The sequence below is a fragment of the Toxorhynchites rutilus genome, chromosome 2 (assembly GCF_029784135.1).
Source record: "Toxorhynchites rutilus septentrionalis strain SRP chromosome 2, ASM2978413v1, whole genome shotgun sequence".
NCBI lineage: Eukaryota > Metazoa > Arthropoda > Insecta > Diptera > Culicidae > Toxorhynchites > Toxorhynchites rutilus.
In genome coordinates, this window is record NC_073745.1 from 298,693,052 (window position 1) to 298,715,083 (window position 22,032).

General features: G+C 39.2%; 1 protein-coding gene across 6 annotated transcripts in view; it reads right to left on the minus strand.

The window, feature by feature from the left end:
- The window catches only part of LOC129765348 (protein prickle-like), a 174,977-nt gene that overhangs the window by 107,495 nt on the left and 45,450 nt on the right, over positions 1-22,032 (minus strand). For all 6 annotated transcript variants that reach the window (XM_055765549.1, XM_055765552.1, XM_055765550.1 and 3 more), the window contains one exon: positions 20,322-20,363. The gene's annotated coding sequence lies outside the window, so the exon portion shown is untranslated. The remainder of the gene's footprint in view (positions 1-20,321; positions 20,364-22,032) is intronic.

Below are 22,032 nucleotides of genomic sequence, written 5' to 3' on the forward strand. Positions count from 1 at the left end.
GTGCTTTTCCGGCCTCACTGAACGGATAGCTTCGACAGAGCTAAGACTATCCGTTACAATGTAATAGTGTTCAACAGGTCGTGAGGCGACGCTGTCCAGCGCCCAATGAATTGCTGCCAATTCAGCAATATACACTGAGCAAGGATTCTGAAGACTGTGGGAGGTGCTAAAAAATTCGTTGAACACTCCAAATCCTGTGGACTCGTTTATAGTGGACCCATCAGTAAAGTACATATTATCACAATTGATACCCCCATACTTTTCATCGAAGATCGTTGGAGCGATCCTCGATCGTTGGTAATCTGAATATCCATGGATATCTTGCTTCATGGACAGATCAAAATGCACAGAGGAATTGATGTAGTCAGGGAAACAAACACGGTTGGGAATATACGAAGAAGGATCAACCTGCATGGAGATGAATTCATGATATGAACTCATGAATCCGGAGTGAAAATTTAGCTCGATCAGCTGCTCAAAATTTCCGATCACCAATGGGTTCATGACCTTACACCGGATGAAGAACCGAAGAGATAATAAATTGAAGCGATCTTTTAGTGGGAGTAGGCCTGCTAAAACCTCGAGACTCATGGTATGCGTTGAGGGCATACATCCCAACGCGATACGGAGACAAAGATACTGAATTCGCTCGAGTTTAATGAGGTGTGTTTTGGCAGCTGATTGAAAACAGAAACTGCCATACTCCATCACTGAGAGAATAGTTGTTCGATACAACATTATAAGATCTTCTGGGTGGGCTCCCCACCAGGTGCCGGTAATTGTACGGAGAAAGTTTATTCTTTGTTGGCATTTTTTACTCAGATACCTAATATGGGCCCCCAAGTACATTTGGAGTCGAACCAGACCCCAAGATACTTGAATGACATAGCATGAGTGATCGGTTTACCCAAAAGTTGAAGCTTTGGTTTTGCTGGTCTATGCTTCCTAGAAAAAACCACCATCTCTGTTTTCTCCGTGGAGAATTCGATCCCTAGCCCAATGGCCCAGGTTGAAAAATTGTTCAAAGTATCTTGTAAGGGTCCTTGCAGGTCGGATTCGTTTGGTCCTACGACAGACACCACTCCATCATCTGCAAGTTGTCTTAGGCTGCAATTTTGTGTAAGGCAATTGTCGATGTCGCTTACATAGAAGTTGTACAAAAGGGGGCTTAAACATGAGCCCTGGGGGAGGCCCATGTAAGAGACCCGACTTACTGCCGAATCTCCGTGAGAAAAGTTCAAATGTTTCTCACAAAGCAAGTTATATAACATATTATTCAATAGAGGCGGCAGACCCCGAGAGTGTAATTTGTCCGACAAAACCTCTATTGAAACAGAATCGAAGGCCCCCTTTATGTCCAAGAATACTGAAGCCATTTGTTTTTTTTCGGCATAAGCCATTTGAATTTCTGAAGAAAGCAACGCAAGACAATCATTCGTCCCCTTGCCCCTGCGGAACCCATATTGTGTATCTGAGAGTAGGCCATTCGTTTCAACCCATCGATCAAGGCGAAACAAGATCATTTTCTCCAACAATTTCCGTATACAAGACAGCATTGCTATTGGGCGGTACGAATTAAAGTCGGACGCGGGTTTTCCAGGTTTTTAAATAGCTATAACTCGTACTTGTCTCCAATCATCTGGAACAATATTATTCTCCAGAAACCGATTGAATAAATTCAACAAGCGATGTTTCGCCACATCAGGGAGGTTTTTCAGCAAGTTGAACTTAATTCTATCCGATCCCGGAGCAGAATTGTTACATGAGAGCAGAGCAAGAGAGAATTCTACCATCGAAAACTCAGAATCAAGATCGCACCTACCTTGTGGTATATCTCGAACAATTTTTTGCACAGGAGCGGAATTAGGACAAACCTTCCGTGCAAAATTAAAAATCCATCGATGTGAATATTCTTCGCTTTCATTCGTTGAAGAGCGATTTCTCATGTTTCGAGCCACTTTCCATAATTTTTTCATTGACGTTTCTCGTGACAAACCTCCCACGAAATTTCGCCAATAAGCACGTTTTTTCCCTTTGATTAAGTTTTTAAATTGATCTTCAAGGGCTAAATACGTTTGAAAATTTTCAGGGGTTCCACGTTTCCGAAAAGCTTTAAATGCATTCGATTTTTCTACATAAAGCTTGGAACATTGGCTATCCCACCATAGATTGGGAGGCCTTCGGGAAATGGTGGAACCTGGGATGGGTTTCGTTTGAGCGCGAACCGCGCTGTCATAGATCAAACGAGAAAGGAAGTTATACTCCTCCAATGGAGGTAAACCATCTCTGGTATTGATGGCTAGAGCAATCGTGTCCGCATATTTTTTCCAGTCAATGTGTCTTGTGAGGTCATATGCCATGTTTATAGATTCAGAAGAATTCAACCCAATGGTGATGGAAATTTTGATTGGCAAGTGATCACTACCGTTGGGGTTCTGGATTACATTCCACTTGCAATCTAACGATAGTGAATTCGAGCAAAGCGAGAGGTCAAGAGCACTTGGGTTAGCAGGAGGTTTAGGTACACGTGTTGTTTCCCCAGTGTTCAAAACGGTCATATTGAAGCTGTTACAAAGGTCATATATCAACGATGAACGATTGTCGTCGTACTGTTCCCCCCAGGCAGTTCCGTGAGAGTTGAAGTCTCCCAAGATCAATCGTGGCTCAGGAAGGAGTGAGCACATGTCATCAAGTTGTTTGCGGCTAACCGCAGCTCTCGGAGGCCAATACAAGCTGACAATACAGAGGTCTTTGCCTCTGATGTTTGCATGACAAGCAACAGCTTCGATCCCTCCAATAGGTGGAAGGTCAATTCTAAAAAATGAGTGGCACTTATTGATCCCCAAAAGCACCCCTCCGTATCTATCATCACGGTCCAAGCGTATAATATTAAAATCGTGGAAAGAGATATCATCTCGCGAAGAAAGCCAAGTTTCGGACAGAGCAAAAACATCACAATTGTAGTTATGAATTAAAATTTTGAATGTATCCAATTTAGGGATAAGACTACGACAATTCCACTGTAAAACAGTGATATCTCCGACCTCTCTATTTGAATTAGACATCAAGAGAGATAATCATTGCAAGGAGGGGCCATGTTTGCATCAATTGTTGCAAAATTGTCTTTAATACTGGAAGCATTGAGTTGACAAGGGTTCTGATGGAGTCAGAAACATTAAAACACTTGAAGATTTGGTCCAAAAGGTCAGACAACTTTATAAATCCCGATTGGGAAGTTGAACTGGACGGAATAACAGGGACAGTTGGGGTTTTTGATGTCCCCTCGAGTGCTGGGCCATTCGAAGGTGAATTATTCCCACGGAAACCAGGAGGAACCTGATTTTGCTTGTCCGCTGCACTCGATTTTTTAGGCATGCTAACAGGGGGTATCACCGGAGGGGCTTGTCCTTGAACTTTGGGAGTGGTCACATTTTTGCGCCGGGGATTCCCTTGGAAAATGAACGGTGTGCCCCCGTTAGCTGTGTCCGCTTCTATTTCGTCAACGGGCAACGTGGCGAAGACATTTTGTGTGTTGATTGGTTGTTGTTGTTGGGCCAGTGGAGAAGCGCCCTTTAAAATATCCGCAAAAGTGCGTTTCGAGCGTTCCTTCAAAGAGCGCTTCTGTTTCTCCCAGCGACTCTTGTAATTTTCACAAACTGAGAGCTCGTGTGGGGATCCCCCGCAATATGGACATTTATGCTCAGTCGCACTGCAGGATTTCCCCTCATGTTGCTCTCCGCAAGTGGCACAGCGCTCCTTGTTGGCACAATAATCCGAAGTGTGACCAACTGACTTGCATTTGTTGCAAGTCATGGGCTTTGGCATGAAGAGTCGCACAGGTAGTCTCAATTTGTCCACCATAACGTAGTCAGGGAGGGCGGCACCAGCAAAGGTGACTCGAAACGAGTCGGACGGCGTAAATTTAGTTTGGTCCCCATCATGGGAAAGTTTCCCGAGTTGGCGACAGTCCAAGATTTTCACTTCCATTGAGGGGAGCTTCTTGAACTTGCCTTTTCCTTCTGCTTTTATTTGTTCGCTCGTCAGACCCGTTTCAGTTATCACCCCCTCAATTTCTACGTTATGGGAGGGTATAAATGTTCGATATTCGAGAGTGAAATGTTGATCAGCAACAATCTCGTTTGCGTGTTTCCGTTCATTCACGACAACTCGCAATTTGTTCGGTCTAACCCTGCGAACTTCGGATACAGAAGTGTATCTGGCCAGATCTTTCATGATCTGAATCACGTTAAGGTTTTTTCCTTTCGGTTTTGGCCGAAGGAAAACAACCCAAGGGCCAGTTCCAGGTGCATCTTCTGGATAAACTCTGACACGTGGAGCGGAGACAACAGAGGGGGAAGACGAGGACGAGGACGAGGATGAGGATGAGGACGAGGACGAGGATTGGGTTGGATCGGAAGCATCAGAAGGGGGAAGCGAAATCGATGATGGGAGAGGGGGAGTGGAAGTAACAGTGGGTTGAGAAGGGAGGCTTGCAATTTTCTTAGAGGGGGGCTTGGTAGGATGAGCGGATTCGTCCCCAGAAGAATTATCTTCCTTATGAGGGACTCGTTTATGTTTTTTCCCAGATCTTATATGAGATTCATTATCGGAGATCTCCATCTCTGGAGATCCTCCACTATTCTCCATTTTACAAAAATTTCTGTCTTATTTCTAAATTATTATTGATTTTAACAATAATCTTAAAAAAAAATAGCAAAAAAAAAAAATTATGATAATAATATCAAACAATGAACAAATGAATTGAATAATAATATTAATAATAAATATGTGTACCTTAATATATAAGTTGTTTCAATAATGCGCTCTACTGCCCTAATCAGGGAGAGACAGAGGCTACGCGCTACGGAGACAACACAATAGCGCAAGAATAGCTTACGCAGCCACGTGATGATGAATCCCGTTTGCGACAGTCACGCGATGGCGATCCCGTTATGCCGAATCAGTTCAACAGCCGCAATCCGGCTCGCTGCAAGAGCGCTGCTTCCTTTGTTCCTTCGTTCCACTTCACAAAAGGTCAGGTCGAAAGCGGACAGCAATGACCTTCACTCGTACCAATAGCACAATAGCAAAAGTGGCAACGCACAATACCGACACTGAACTTTACTCGTCAAGAGTTGGATAGCGAATGGAGTGATCATTGTAACCGTTCATTGTAACCGTGTGCAACTCCGGGTGTACTATCATTTTTTGTATCTCACACGAAAATTACTTACACAGATGAAAATAGTTTACTGAGCCAAAACATTTTTAACAGACAATTTTGCACTTTTTTTCTGTTACTTATGTGAAAACGGAACGCGGATATGTCATAATCATAAGTAAAAGATCTGTAAATCTAAGCTGCGAAATGATCTAGCGCGTTACAACACATGGATAAATCCACACTGTATTGTCTTGTTGATAAACTAAAAAAAAAAGATAAATTCTGCCCCTCTCTGTTTCAACGATTTAATCAAACTGTCCAGTGGATGATCATAAATTTCATTAGTGATTGTAGTATTATTCGAAGCTCAAAAACTAAGATATTAAATAGAGCTATTCCCTTTGAATCCATCGAAACATAGCTGAAACGCTTTTGGCATTATTGTAGATAACACTTTTATTGTCGTTAGTGACAGTGACGCTTCAAAGATGGTTCGTTTGGAAATTCAATCCGTTTCTCGACGTTCAACAAACAAATCACATATGCTCCAGTGCGATGAAACGGATTGTTTTCTATGAAATTATTTGTCATCCTGGCTCCTTACCAACTATTTCGCTATACATTCACTAAAATCATCATCAGGCACAGCTTGCGTGTTGCTATTCGGTACGGAAAAGTAAATTTTCATTCAATTTTTTTTATTTTCAAAGTGTGTTAATTCCACCTGTGTGTTGTCGCATTCGAAAGAACACAACAAATTACCATTAATCGTAATCAAACAACTCCACACTAGTGTGTGACCGTGTGAAAAAAAGATTGAGCAACGAAATTAGAATACCTTATTTACCTTCCTTAATTTGGGGGAAATGCTATTACCGTATCAACGCTTCCTCCCTGATCATCAACCGTGATATGATGTTCACGTCCCAAGCGAAAACTCATCGGGCCTGATTCTCGAATACACTTCACGGTGGAAACGAAATAAACGGCACGCCATTGAACTACGTTTTACGAGTTAGTGAAGTGTCGAAGATAATAATGAGTTTTCAGGCAGAGTGAGCACTTCTCCGTATCAAACTGGTATTTAATGTGAGTGTAAAACTTTGTTTTCTTCATGTGATATAATAATCTCATACAAAAATTTCATCTGAAGATAAATTGATATTATAATGATAAGTTTGTCATCGCGGATACGTTTCATTCCGTTTCCACCGTGAAGTGTATTCGAAGTGTATTCGAGAATCAGGCCCATACAATCAACTGATTTGGCACCACTGACTTCTTTACCTTGTCCCATGTGTGTATGCGCCTCTGTTGCACATGTCGCCTTGTTTTGCACCACTCCACTTATGACACGTTTCGATTCCCCCTTTTCGGACGGAACTGTTAACGTTCGGGTAATTATGCACCTTCTTCATACGAATGCGGATGCTCCTTGCGGTGTGTGTTGTGTGCACAGGAGAAAAAAGCGCAAGGTGGATAAAAGGGCAATACAAACAAGAGTAAAACAAAACAAGGGAAACCTTAAACCGAAGGGATGATGTTCTCTTCTCCGCATGGTCGAGTGACTTTAATGAATAAATGACTCGCCATTCATTGTACAATCATAATAATAGACGCTGACTTCAACTGACGCAGTTGGGGTCGGGATAATTGGCGCTATGATTACTCATTATGAATGGCAGCACTGGCAGATCGTGAGACGGAGGCGAGTCGGTAAATGCTCCAACGATTGCCTACGTTCGGAGGGTTTTCTTCCAGCGAGTGTAAATCGTCTTGTGGTCTCATTCGATCAGTTGTGGCAGACGCTGAGCCGTTGTTTGTGAGAGAGTGAGATTCGGGCCCTCTGCCTCATCGACCAAAGTATTGTTTTCGAGAGGCTGCTGCTGCGATGGCGGTAAACCGTGCAGAAGGAGAAGAAAACGCTAATTCCACTTTTATCGCAACAGGTTTTATAGCCATATTATTTCTACCCATTCGGTCGTTCCGAATTGAGCATTTTAAATTTCAAATTAGTCGGAATTTGAATTGCCATGCTGGATCGACATCATATTTCTGTGGCAGCGGATGGTTCGCTGTCTTCTCGAGAAATTATAAATCTTCTCATTATCTTGGCGGGCGGCTGCTCTTCGCTAGCAGCAGCAGCAGCATCAGCAGCCGTTAGCGGCGCTATCCATCTTCGAGTTGTCCCATCAACAGGCGATAAAGTTGTTCCAAGCTGCGTGGCTTTGATATATTTATATGTGGCTGGCTGCCAGCCGGTACCGGAACGACAAATTGAATGCCGCCAACGAAAGCGATAATAGGCGTTTATGGAAAATAAATGAGTTTTGGGCAATATAACACCTATTAGAGTTTCGTTTTGTTTTGCGGCAAAAGCAAAATAATATTCATTGGAGAAAACATTTCTCCTGTTTTGTTCGCAGTGCATTATGAGTAGTTTTATTGTTTTTTTGGCTGCTTCCACGGTTTCGTTTGCTGTCTAAAATAATACTCTTCCTTTTTCATATGACCAATTTGATTACATACTATTTCCTATAATGACGAATTTTCAAATATATAGATTCCACCCCAAATCAGCTGAAAAAACAGTAAATTTTGACGCGATTTTATTGAAACTTGATACAGTCTATCGCAAAATTGAGTGTACAAATGCTACTTGACTTTCCATTTATTTGGTATAAAATATTTTGAATGCATTGATTCTTTTGGTGCATATTTATTACCAACACATTTGATTAGCTGTAGGTGCAATAAAATTCCGAGAAAAATTATCTGCTAATTGCTTGTTCCTAAAAATTGAAAATTGAAAAACCATAAATTTCTCCAAACAAATTAGTCTTGTAGGTGAGTTTTTTTTGCGAATAAACGTACTTTTTCTCATCAGTGATTGGTGTCAACACTTAGCCATTGCTTGGGCAGTGTTGGTTTTTGTTTTTTTTTATTGATGTTTTATCATAATGGCAAGTTAGAGGAAAGAAATAGATATTGTTACACGTACAATGATAATAAGTATGAATTGTCGTGGAAAGACATTGCAGGAAATAGCAGCTGCTGTCGGAAGAACCCACTCTACAGTAAAGAAAATCATAAACAAGTGAAATACGAAGGAACCATTGAAAATCTCCAAGTAGAGAACGCAAGCGGACCCTATCTTCTGATGATGAACGGGTTATTGGTCGAACATTGCGAAAGAATCCTAAAACAAACATTCCTAATTTCACTACCGAAATGACCGGCATCATTGGGAGACCTGTCTGCGCAGACACTGTCCGGAGAACAGCATACAGGAACAATCTGAGAGGTCGTGTTGGCCGTGAAAAGTATTACATCTCAAAGGTGAATATGAAAAAAATGACTACAGTTTGCAAAGGTATATGTAAACAGACCTAAGGAGTTCTGGAACAAGGTCTTTTATAAGGATGAGCCGAAAATCAATATCTTTGATATCTTTGGAGGAAACCAGGATCGGTGCTTCAGATTCAGCATTTGGTTATAACAGTAAAACACGGCGGCGGTAGTCTGATGAGGCATGGTACATTAGCGGTTTCTGGAACCAGAACCATGGTGTTTATCGATTAGGCGATGGACAAGATGGCTTAATTGATCTTCCTGAAACTTAACCTGCAGTCTCCCGTTCAGAAATTCGGTCTCCATCGTGATTACTACTTTCAACAGAATAATGACCCGAAGCAAACTGACTTCGTGGTGCTGGAATGCCTGTTCTATTATGTCTCAATCAACTCAAAACACCTCCGGAATCACCGAACTTGAACACTATTGAGTATATCTGGTGGGAAATCAAGAACCATCTATCCATCAAAATCCAGGGAACGAAGCGGAACTCAAAACGACGAATCCGGAGATCTGGGAGGTACTTCCGTCTACAGTGACCAAAAATCACGTCTTGGTGCTTGCAGGAAGTGTTGGACGCCAAAGGGAGGCTTACCAAATACTAGGGGATTGATTTTTGTTGTCTGTTAACATTTCTGAAGTGATTTCAATTTTCGTTTAAAGAAAAGCTTGAACTGTACAATTAATTTTGCAACGTCTTAATTGGAGATTTTTTGTTTGTATTTTAAATATGAAGTAGAAATGTGACCATTTAATTTTTGTCTTATCACAACATGAGAGTAAAATGGATCGATTTTATGATGAATATAAGTCGCATTTATTTATTTATTTTTTAACCCCGAAAATCTCAACAATAACAAACCAAACTCAAAATTGAGTTGTATACTCAATTTTGCGATCGACTGTACATATGATGGAAGCTATCTAAAATTATAATTTCCATTATCATATGGTCGGGGTTCTGCCGAAACGAACCAAGCGCCAAAAACATTATTTTGAGATATTTCAATTTGAGGTTTGGGCTCCCACTAATTGATGTGTCGGATTAAATCTATCATTTTATCGTTCACGTGTTACAAACAGGATGTCAAACATAATACTGTTAGCAGCTGTAAGCACACATCTTCGTCAATTTCTGATTCAGAACCATTAGAAATATGAAAAAAATTGTTTCTGTTTCTGCTAGACACGGAAAACTTCGTTTTCATTGCAGCCAGAGCGAATCAAGCCCATGCTAGATATTAACATAATATCATTACATAACACATTAGTATTTTGTAATGGCTATTGACTAATTTCATGAATGGTATATATATATATATATATTGACTCACTTTTGCTGTTTATGGCAAAATAATATCTCAATAAATGATAATAAATTGATTTTAGAATGCATTACACTTTGTTCGCTGTGGATGAACAGAATTTTGAAAATGCAGATCAGCGCTTCTACACTTCATTGCAGCCCGTAGACTGACTTACTTATCAGATCCCGACGACATTTGATTCCAGGAGCTATCCGAAGCACAAAAATCTGTTGAAGATTCTGATCTGCCTTTTTGGAGAAAACGTTCACTATCGTCCGATGCCATATTGTGGGCTTATGGTTCGCTTTGGTTGAATGCAATTTCGTTTTTTTACAGTCTGCTACACAGAATTTTTGTTTTGGAGCTCTTGTCAATTATCCGAATGACATGGTCAGTTTACAGTCGATAGATTATTATGTTCTGCATCCAATGGTGTACGTAACTCAATTTTGAAAAAAAAAATGGCGCTTGGTTCGTTTTGGCAGAACCTCGACCATATGACCAATTTAAATTACAACTGATTTTTTTAAAAGGGTGCATCCAAAATCATTCGTCTCTTTTTCAACAAATTGTAACTCAATATCCAGATGTCTGATTATAATACGATGTGTGACAAAGTTTTTGGAAAAGTTATGAACTATTTAGCAAAAACAATCTTTCAAATGTACTGTTAACACGATGACTGCCACGTCAGTCACCGGTTCCATAGAATCACTATAAAACCGTGGTATTCAACGTGTTTAAAAATCTTACTTAAAAATTTTATTTGATTTTGAAAACTTTTATATCTCCAAACACACCCCCTTCAATTTTGTTTGTGTATTTTTATAGTAAAACCCTTCAAATTTAACATACTTTGACATACAGTGGTGCCGTTGTAAATTCACTAAAATGGAGATATGAATTTTTGTAAAATCATTAAAGTTCAATACTTTGTGAAATTGTGATCGTTAGAGGGCATGAAACATGGAATCTACATGCTATTCTACATGAAAAACTATATATATAACGTTCCATCCTAGGATCAACCGTTCTCGAGATATGAGGAATTTCTTATAATGAAAGAGGTATAATCAATTTCGTCGGATTCGGCGTGGAACTGCTTTCTATATGTCCTGCCCATGTTTGCGTAGGAAACGTAATCACCAACACCATTAGTGTTGGGAGAACGCATTTTTGTAGTTTTGACCTACAAGCATAACCATGCCAATTTCCAATGAAATGATCTGTCCACTTGAATTATGTTATCGGCTATGCTAAATATCAGCAGGGGACATTTATCGCGAAATTTATATAGAAATGGTTAAATAAAGTTCAGTACTACATGTTTCAAGTAATCAAATAACATGAAGTAAAAAATTACATTCATATTTCAACAATTCAAAACTGTCTTCATGCTTGCCCAGCAAACATTAAATCGTAAAAAAATCTAAAATTGGAGGCGATATACATTTAAGTAATGTATGTTGTGTATAACTGGCAAATGCATACGAAATTGGAGGCCATATACATGTATATGGGGTATATGATGTTATATAAACTATAATTATACGATTTAATTTTTGCTGGGATGTATGTATATCGCCTCCACGTTTGCATGTATGAGCTGGCTAGGCGCATCATATACATGCAATTCATCTTAGTCATACTTGTATGTTTGTGAATATAAACCTCAAAATAAAATCATTACACTAAACCTACGTTTCAAACAAATTATACAGTAACCAAATCGCGCAATAAACATCAAGAATTGCTGGAAATCTCTTATCAATATTTGTTCAAATTTAACCCTCCTGTACTCGCGTGCAAAATCAATTGCAATTGCAATTTAACTTCTCTGTAAAGTTGCCAATGTGTATTTTTCAGGCTTTATTGGCATTTTTTCTAAAAAGAAGGTATGATTGAATGGAAAAAACCCCAAAAAATATATTTTCTTCGACTTTATTATGTTTTAATAGTCATCTAATTCAGCCTCTTCAAAATAGAGTAATTTTTGATACCTCAACACAAATAACGAAATTCGAATTTTTCACTGTTATTAATTAAATGTAAGCAACTGAATATAATTCATGGAAGTATAAAGAGCTATAAAATAACATAAAAACGTATTAATCGATGGTGGTTTCATTGGAGTAAGAATCAGAACATAGCATAACTACATGCCCGGAACAAACATATTTTTTACATTTCATGCAGTTGTTGCGTGATCTGTCCGCTTGAAGTATATTATCGGCTATGCTCAATATCAGCAGGGGATAGTAACTTCAAGTAAAAAATGGGGACCGATTCGAGATTGCTTTTCATGTAAACAGTAAACTTTTTTTACACTCTAAAAATTGAAATTTGTGCGAGATGCCTCAAAACAGCTGGGAATAAATATTGTTTATATATACAGTAAGTTACATTTAATGAGAAATTTAGTTATTTGTGTTCCCATCATAAGCAACGAACACACATTTATTGTCCACTTGCAACAGTATTCACGGCATTACTGCCTAGCGAACATTAAATCGTATAACCTGCGTATATACAGCATTATATATCTCATATTTGGGTGGTATATGATGCGCCTAACTGACTTATACATGCAAAGGTTGAGGTGATATACATACCTGATATCTGCTTGCGAATTGATATATTAGGCTGTCAAAAAAGTCCTGCGGTATTTCCGCGAGGTGTCGTTGTAAGCGCGAAGTTCTAGTTGTATTCATTGTATCGAGTCATACTATAGCTTGTTGGAAAGGCGCGCTATAATATAATAGTCCTTGACAGTGTTTTGTTTGGTTAAGTCGTTCGTGAGTTATAGTGTCGCAAATATGGAGCAAAATAAAGAGAAAATCCAACATATTTTACAGTACTACTATGACAAAAATGCATCTCAAGCTGCCAATAAAATTTGTGCAGTTTATGGACCCGATACAGTTTCCATTTCCACCGCACAACGATGGTTTCAACGTTTTCGTTCTGGTGTAGAGGTCGTTGAAGATGCGCCACGCTCCGGAAGGCCTGTCGTCGAAAATTGCGACAAAATCGCTGAATTAGCCGAGAAAGACCGGCATAGTAGCAGCCGTAGCATCGGCCAAGAGCTGGGGATAAGTCATCAAACCGTTATTAACCATTTGAAGAAGCTTGGATTCACAAAGAAGCTCGATATATGGGTGCCACACACGTTGACGCAAAAAAACATCTTTGACCGTATCGACGCATGTGAATCGCTGCTGAATCGCAACAAAATCGACCCGTTTCTGAAGCGGATGGTGACTGGCGATGAAAAGTGTGTCACTTACGACAACGTGAAGCGCAAACGGTCGTGGTCGAAGCCCGCTGAAGCGGCTCAGACGGTGGCCAAGCTCTCATTAACGGCCAGGAAGGTTCTGCTGTGTGTTTGGTGGGATTGTCAAGGAATAATCTATTATGAGCTGCTTCCCTATGGCCAAACGCTCAATTCGGACCTGTACTGCCAACAACTGGACCGCTTGAAGGTAGCACTCATGAAGAAGAGGCCACCTTTGATAAACAGAGGCCGCATTGTCTTCCATCAGGACAACGCCAGGCCACACACTTCTTTGGCGCCAGAAGCTTCGGGAGCTCGGATGGGAGGTTCTTTTGCATCCGCCGTATAGTCCGGACCTTGCACCAAGTGACTACCACCTGTTTTTGTCCATGGCGAACGAGCTTGGTAGTCAGAAGTTAGCCACAAAAGAGGCCTGTGAAAATTAGCTATCCGAGTTTTTTGCCAATAAGGAAGCGAGCTTCTATAACAGGGGTATTATGTAGTTGGCATCTCGTTGGGAACTAGTCATCGAACAATACGGCGCATATTTGACTTAAAACAGATGATTGTAACTAATTTTATGAACAAATGAAAATTCAAAAAAAAATATCGCAGGACTTTTTTGACAGCCTAATATAAGATTCACTACAGACAACCAAGAAAACGTATGGCGAACAATGTTCGTGATAATTATAATAATTATTATAGATTGTTGTAAATGCATGTATGTTTGGAATATTACGTAAAAAATTATTTTTAAGTCCGAATATTTCAGGTTTCAAGAAAATTGAAAATTAAAGTTGTTTTTTTTATTTTTAACTTTTAAGAACGAATCATTATCTGTGTCTTTTGTGATTTAATATAGATAGTGACAAAAATAAATTAGTTCAACTTCGTCACGTTCTACGACTTGCACTTAACTCAAGACTGTAAACATAAGATTATGAACTTGACAAACCAAACTGCTAAGCAATGCCAACCCAGCAAACATTAAATCGTATAACTATCGTATATAGAGCATCGAATATCCGATATTTTGGGTGGTATATGATGCGCCCAAATAGCATATACTGTAAAGGTTATTCGTTGTTTTGAACTTGAGCTTGAGCTTTGGTAGACTGTACAAAACATGGTGATTGACCTGAACCAACCAAATTGCACAAAGAACACACAGAATGACGCTTGGGACTAGCAAATCATTCTCGTTGTACATTTTGTAATTTTTGGTGTAATTTTCGGTGATTCGAGCTATGAATGGTCAATAACGACGCCGGCCACGTCCTTACAGTCACCAGGGGAAGGGAAGGAATGTTAGTATGATATTCGCCGCCCGAAGGCGAATCGTCGCCTCTATAGCGTGGTTCCCTAGCGTTTATCATGGGAGGGATAATTGTTAGTGGGAAGGGTTAGAAAAAATCAGGATTCACTGTGGTAAGTGATATGATTCTAAAATCATAAATTTAAAATTTTTAAGATTTTTAAATTTTGAATTTTGAATTTTGAATTTTGAATTTTGAATTTTGAATTTTGAATTTTTTAAATTTTTCAACTTTTTTAAATTTTTGATTCAAAATATTTAAATTTTGAAGTTTTCAGATTTGAAGATTTTAATTTTTTGATTCTTAGATTTTTAGAATTTTGATTATTTTATTTTTTGGTTTTTTTAAAATTTTTAGTATTTAGATTTTAATACGTTAAGCCCCAACTCTTATGAATGGTGTTAAACGATGACGAACGACGCATAACGAAGCTAGAGGGAATCGCAAAGTCGTAGTGTTGATATTTTCTGAGAAATGAACGAATTATTGATTTCTCGGTCTGACAGACCAATGCGCGAGTATAGGAGTGTTAAAGATGCATACAATTGAATCGTACGATAATACATACCTATATGAACATAAACATTCCCATCTTTCAACCTTTATTAAACACCTCGTAGTAGAAATTTGTCAGTATGCATACACTCTCCTACGAAACATAGTGGAAAATTTGTACGGAGTTCCATAGCCGTGATATCAGCCCAATCGGACTTCATTTACTAGTGTCGCACAGCCGTCAAAGTTTTTTTTATCAATAATCGATACTCAGGGAATCGTTTTTCCGGAATACGAGGCAAAATGTAAGGTTTAGGATGTCAATGGAAATCGTCATATCGATTTCTCTTAAGGGACTCCCTGCGAAATGTTGATTTGCACGATAAAATATCCTATTCAAAATATTAGCTCATTCGGATTTCATTTACTATTGTCGCAGATCTCAAAAATTAAGTTTTCTGAAGATCGAAAAATGGCCCAAGGCTCAAGATGACAAATGTCTGAGAATTGCATGAAATGTCGAGATTTACTATTATAAATTTAAATATACTCCAGGATATAGTGTAGAAATACATTCGAATAAGTATGCGTTGTCACTAACACACGATTGAATATGTTAAATTGTGAAGATTGAAGCCTGCTACTAATATTTAATTTTAGAATCCTCAATATTCCTATTCATCAACTTTTTTTTTAAATTTTATAAGTAATGTGAAATGGTTTTGGAAAGTATTGTCATTCTGCCGTTCCACATATAGTTTTCCTATGTTCCTATACCGACTTGCATGTGTATTTGTAAAGCGGATTTCCACAGGTACATCGTTTTCGAAGTCTGTGTTTGGGAAACCGTAAATCGGGCCAATCAAGACTTGGCGGTTAGGGTGTTTAGATAACGCTTGACATTTATAGTTATTCAATTGTTCATCTCATGAAGAATAACATTTTAATTATTGAGGGGCTTAGAATGCAAGGGGTGTAAGTGACTTGATCGATTTCTCTTCATCAACTTTTTCTTCAGTTAATAAATCAACTGCAAAAATGTTCCAAATTTAGTTTGTAATATAATCCGATAGTTGGGGTTCTGATCTATCTTCCACATTGTCAAATACAGCTGTGAATGTATTTGCAGCTAAGTTATGACCAAAAGAGAGAGTCGATGTAGAGAAATCGATCAAATCACTTACACCCCTTTCATTCTAAGCCCCTCAATTGTGATAGACGCGTAGAAATAGAGTAGCACAGTTAGAGTCAGCATACAAATCGGCAGAACAAATGTATGGGAAAAAAGGAAGTTCTTCCAGTTTTCATAAATACAAAACAACTAGGAATGTTCTTTTTATCGAGATACTTATTTGCTGTAGTGATAGTATATTTAAGTCACTTTTATTGAAAGGAGGTGCGTCACAATCACACACACACAAGGCGGCATCGGTGGATATAAACATTCAAACGTCGTTTTTTCCCGAGACATACGTTTAGCGCAGGGTTTTCGAGTTTCAATCGAGTTTTCGCATAATCACCAAGCCTTTATCTGTGTTTTTTGAAAAACTACTTGGGAATGTTCAATTTACATAATAAATATTAGATGTGCAACGTAAGAAGTTGGTCAGATTAAGGGTTTACGTAGAATTTGAAGGAATGGCGAAAGGTATTCTATTGACGGAAAAGGGGCGGAAAATAATAAAGATATTCAGTGAACAAAAGTTTTCTAATCGCTCGATCGTAACAAAAATTGATCGATCTGAGAAAGTGGTACGGAATTTCTTTAAATAGTGCCAGAAATATGGGATATAACGACCAACAAATGGGAACACCAAAGTTACTTTGCGTCTTAAAGGTCGAATAAGACACGAAGCAATCAGGAAACGATTTCCTGCTCATACATTAAGGCAGAATCGGTTGTTCTAGTAAAGAAGAGGCATATTGCGCGCATCTTTAATGAGTCACCAAACATCATGTGGAAGAAACCTCAAGGGAAGCCGAAACTGACCGCCACCCATAAGCTGAATCACCTCATTTTCGCCCGGCAATACATGGAATGGAAACTAGAATGGAGAAATGTTTCCGGCGAAAAAAGTTCAATTTGGATGGTCCGGACTGTTACAGTTGCTGATGGAACAATTTAAGTCAACGGCATGTCGTGAGATCGAAGCGAAACTTTGGGGGCGGAAGTTTGACAGTGTGGGGAGCCGTTTCCTTTCACAGCAAGCTTCCCATTTGTTTCATTTTCACCCGAATGAACTCCGAAATGTATCTTCAATTACTGGAGGACGTTCTGATTGGCCATATTGAGAATAACGCTACCGAGGACGTCGGTTTTTCAGGAGGATTATGCATAGATCCACGTTTCCAAGCAATCGAAGGCATGGTTTGCCGAGAAGGACATTCCGCTTCTTGAATGACCTGCTTGCAGTCGATTGCAATCCCATAGAGAACCTATGGAGAATCTTGGCCGAGATGGTCTATGCATACGGATGACAAGGCAGTAATTCAGGAATGATGGGCTATAATGAATATGGCAACACTTTAAAAGCTGTCTGACTCGAGTTTTCAAAGTGATCCGAAATGGAGGTGGACATACTAAATATTAGCTACCGATTGGACTCGAAATTTGCCGCACAAATTTTCTTCTATTGAAATTCTAAGATGCGGCTAAGCGAATGTCCACCCTGATTCCACATATTTGAATTACTTAGAAAACAAAAAGTGAATTTATACTTTTTTTTAGAATGAATTCGATGAAAATAAACGATAATCGTCTTTTATGAGCAAAACTGTACAAAGAATTGACTCACAATCATTTTCAGCCAAAAACTATGAATCCTGATGTGATTTGAAACAAAAGGGATCTTTTTCAATCTCCTTCTAAATGCAGCTATTCTCGATATATTTAAAAAAATATTTATTAATTTGTTTTTTTTTAATTTATTGTCTTTTTATACTAAATATGCTCTTTTAATATGTTTGTCGTGTTATACCGTCATGTTCACGAAATTTTATGAATTCATATTATAAAATGTTTATCGTTATGTGTTTATCGCATGAATAATAGAGTTAAAATGATACATGTTGGAGGAAAAAAAACAGGTTTTACATTGGAAAATTATCGTTTTCGAATATATAACGTTTCCATTATATCACGCGTTTTTTATTTTTGCGCGTGTTATAATCGAGACGTTACTGTATATCAGATAAATATTTAGTTTTTTTTTATTAATTCATTGCTGTTGCTGGTTTTAGATCCGAAAAATTGAATTGATTTTCCTACCACTCGTACTTTACATTTAACTGTTCTTTTTGTTTTTGCTTCTGTCTTCTGCTTCTGTTTGCGAAGTTTCCCTAACTAAGGGACCATCCATTAGCGACATGACAGTTTTGCGTCTTCATGTAAACGAACCCTTAAAACATTTTAATGATCTTTCAATGTTAGTCAAAAGCAACATTTTCATCATGGTGAAGTACACGAACGAGTAACGCCTAATAATCATTAAACTGCAAGTCTTTTCTCGACGTCACGAAGTTGTTCACAACCGCCAGACTCCGAGTTACTGGCAGCATCCATAAACGCTTCACATAATCGGAGAAGCTCTTATCAAGCCTAGCCTCGTTCGAAATGCTCTGGACTGAAAAAAAGTGAATGAGCTAGATTTATTGGATGAGGCTAGTTTTCCCGATAATTTGTTGGACATTTGGAAACATGAAACGTATACAAAATCAAGCATTGTTTAATACAAACAAACCGTTCATTGTATGATTCATTAATAGAAAGAACTGTTGTTCGATCACTCTCTAAATTATTTTCCTCCCTCAGGCCGAATCAGATACGGATAGTGGTCAGATGACAGCAAAAATGTAATGCTTAAATTTGAACAATGCGCTTCAAATTAGCGTAACAGGAAAGCAATCGGGCCATCAAAACGAGAAAATAAACCGAAACGTTCGTTGAAAGTCATAACCGTAAAGCACTTGAGCTCTGCTTATTTACACAGCCAAAAGCCCACTTACGGACGCCAAAAAAAGCCCATTTCAATACGAAACGATTTGTAGTATCTTCTTGTTTGATTTTAATTTTCAACAAGATGCCATTGTTGGACAGAGTCCCTCCGTGGTTAAGGCATCCGCACAACATTCGGTAGCCCAAACACAGAGTTCCAGTAGTGCGAGTCATAAAACAAAGCGGTAACAAGGAATCGTAACCATTAAAATGTGGGCTTCTCTCGGTCAAACCTCAACGTCCCCCGGCATTGTTTTTTAATTATTTTTAAAGCCGCCCATATGCGTGAACAGCGCTCACCATGTGATCGTTAAAACAAGTAATATGTGTGCTCTGGGATTCAACAAACTCATAATCCACGTACAAACACCCCCTCGCGTACACAATTCCGAAGCATCAAAAAGGGGGAACACATAACAAGTGCAAAGCAATTTCTATTTGAGCAGACCGGAAAACGGAGGGATAATTTATCAAAGGGCTCTTTAAAGACTTCCAACGAGCTCGCGCGTGTGTGTCTCTCACTCTTTGGTCGTTGGCTTTAATGTTTGTAAATTACAAACGACGATTCGTACACAAACACGCGACCCGGAATCCCGTCGTTCGTCACCAATACCACAATCGATTCCAGTGCGGATTGCATCCTCACTCTCCGGAAAATGCCGCCGTTGGAAACTTCGAAAGATACCACCAAGGCTTTCCCCGTGTGGGAGATTACTCTCACATCGAAACGCCGCCGTGAATCGAAATGAGCAAAATTTAATGACGTAGAAACCCCCCGACCGAAGCATCCCATCATCAGCCGGTGCTGCGCTGGGAAAGGAAAGGATGAATGGGACGACGATTGCACGAAGGGGGAAGCCCAATAAATACAGTTGGGCGCAGCAGCGTAACACCACACCACGACAGCATGAAGAGCATCATAAAAAGGAATCGGTGGCAAGGCGCGCGGTGAAGGTGGTTTGCAGCATAAAGATGAGAGTGGCATTGGAGAAGAAAATGAAAGAAAAAATGCGCGCAGAATCAAAAACCGGTGCGAGGGAAGAAGCTCTGTGCGGCGGCGAAACGGCGATACAAACAACAACAGAAGGAAAAGAAGGTGAATCGTCGTATCGTATCACATTTTATGTGATCGGTTCTTTGTTCTTAAAGCCAGGGCCACTGGCACCAGGCACCGGTGCAGGCTAGGGCGGTTCGATGGTGACACCGAAAGGTGAAAGCTTTAGGATAATGTGATGTATAGCATTAAAAAAATATGATTTATTTGAAATATTTTTCAAATATTAATAATTTCTGATGGTTATTTGAATTATTATTGGATCTTTCACGATTTAATTTTGTCATGAAACATGGATGTCACGAACATTAAAAATATAAACATGTGATTCATTTATCGATGACGTGGAATAGTACATACCTTTCATCAAGCCAAAATAGGAAGTCCGATCATTTATGACACCTGTTGAGGAAACCAGAAGATAGATGGAAATTAGTTCGCATGAATACAATACATGTGAAATATTAGTTTATAATATTCTGATGACATTTATATAAAATAAATCATTTCAAGGTATAGAAGGAATTATGTGACAGATCGCGAATGTATGTTCTGAATTGTGGAGGTGATCTGACGTAATGTTAACATCCGCACCTCTCACGCTAATGCTCACTCTCAACATTCTTCCAACGGAATGAATCCGTTGGTTCAAGTGACGAGAACCAGCCAAAGACTGAAAGTCACTGTAATACACAAAAAAAAAGTATTTTCTGATCCCATCATTTTAAGAGATCTATATATATAAAAATGGATTTCTGTCTGTCTGTCTGTCTCTCTGTCGGTCTGATTCTTATGGATTCGGAAACTACTGAACCGATCAACATGAAAATTGCTATGTAGGGGTTTTTGGGGCCGGGGAAGGTTTTCGTGATAGTTTGAGACCCCTCCTTCCTCTCTAAAGGGGGGGCTGCCATACAAATTATACACTAATTTCTACATTACCCGGGAATTAATCGAGCAAATGAAACGAAATTTGGCATATGGAGGTTTTAGGGTGCCATGAATCATTCTATGGTGGTAAGACTCTTTGCCATACAAATGAAGCACAAATTTCTGCATTACACAAATTAGGCATATTGAGGTTTAAGGGTGCAATTAGTGATCCCCGATTTTTGAAATTAATCGTTCATCCACTAATCGAATACTTTTAAGCAGTTTCTTATTCGATACGATTAATCGATCCAAATAATCGATTAATCGATTAATCGTCACACTGAGAGAAATAATTAGTTAGACTAATATTTCTCATTTGTTAGAAAGCCATCTGGAATCAAAAAAGTGTTCATTACGCCTGAAAATCAATTATTATCTTTTACGCTCCCCTAAACTCGTAAACGAAGCTCATCTCGCATCGACGGCATTGAACTTCTTTTAGTAGTTTAGGAGAACGTCAAAGATAATTATTGATTTTCAGGAGTATCGATTTTCTCTTCCTCACAACTCTTCCATGTGCAAGCGATGAGATCGGGCTTTAGCACGCGAGCTTGGGATTGACTCTTTCTCTTTTCTTTCGTAAAATATTGAGAGGTTTTCAGACTTCCTGTGCGCGCGCGGCTAAATTTCGAGAGACGAATATTGGTTTTCTCCTCCTCACAACTCCTTCATGTGCAAGCGATGAGACCGGGCCTGAGCCTGAGCGACGAGTGGTGCACATGTGTTGGTGCTCGCGAGACTTTCTCGTGTGCTTGCCTCAAAGTGACATTTGGTGCTGTTGAGGGAAGTTGTGCTTCTGATGTTGAAATTTTAATCTTCGTAATATGACACGTAGAACAACTAATGATGAAGAACTGTTTCACATAGATATCGCTGCTAAAGTCATCAAACCAATTCATTTCTTTATTGCACACAGCTCGTAATGATTGTGTGAGATATGAGGCTGAATAGGGCAAAGCACATTGTCTCTTCTACGTGCTGTGCGAGATCTCAGAAGGCCTAACCAAATGTCACTTTGAGACAGGTTCACGAGAAAGTCTCGCGAGCACTAATGCACGAGCATCTCTTCGTGTACACATCACATGTGCACCGTTCGTGTCGAAACGCGATGAGGCATTTCCTGAACACATCACAAAAT